Genomic DNA, 450 nt, shown 5'->3' with positions numbered 1-450 from the left:
GTGGAGCAGAAGGGCCGCGACCATCTGCCCATGGGATACGGAAAGCGCTGTCCACATGTGGATCCCACCTCACTGTGGTCTCCTTGTTCTATGGGGCAATCCTGGGGGTCTATATGCGCCCTTCATCCTCCTACTCACTACAGGACACAGTGGCCACTGTCATCTTCACCGTGGTGACACCTTTAGTCAATCCCTTTATCTATAGCCTGAGGAATCGTGATATAAAAGCAGCCCTAAGGAAACTAATTCTCAGGGTCTAGAATTAAAACATGTGAGCTAGAGCCTGCCCGTAGCTCACTTCGGAGAACGTGGTGCTGACAATACCAAGACAAGGGTTAAGATCCCCTTACTGGTCATCTTTAAAAAAGAAATGTGTGAGCTGAGAGGATGCTTCGAAGTCATATATTTTTTCTTCTTACCTACAGGGAAACTGGGGCTTGGATAGGTGCA

The sequence above is a fragment of the Galeopterus variegatus genome, unplaced genomic scaffold (assembly GCF_000696425.1).
Source record: "Galeopterus variegatus unplaced genomic scaffold, G_variegatus-3.0.2 Scaffold50637, whole genome shotgun sequence".
Taxonomy (NCBI): Eukaryota; Metazoa; Chordata; class Mammalia; order Dermoptera; family Cynocephalidae; genus Galeopterus; species Galeopterus variegatus.
Note: the sequence above shows the minus strand (reverse complement) of the source record.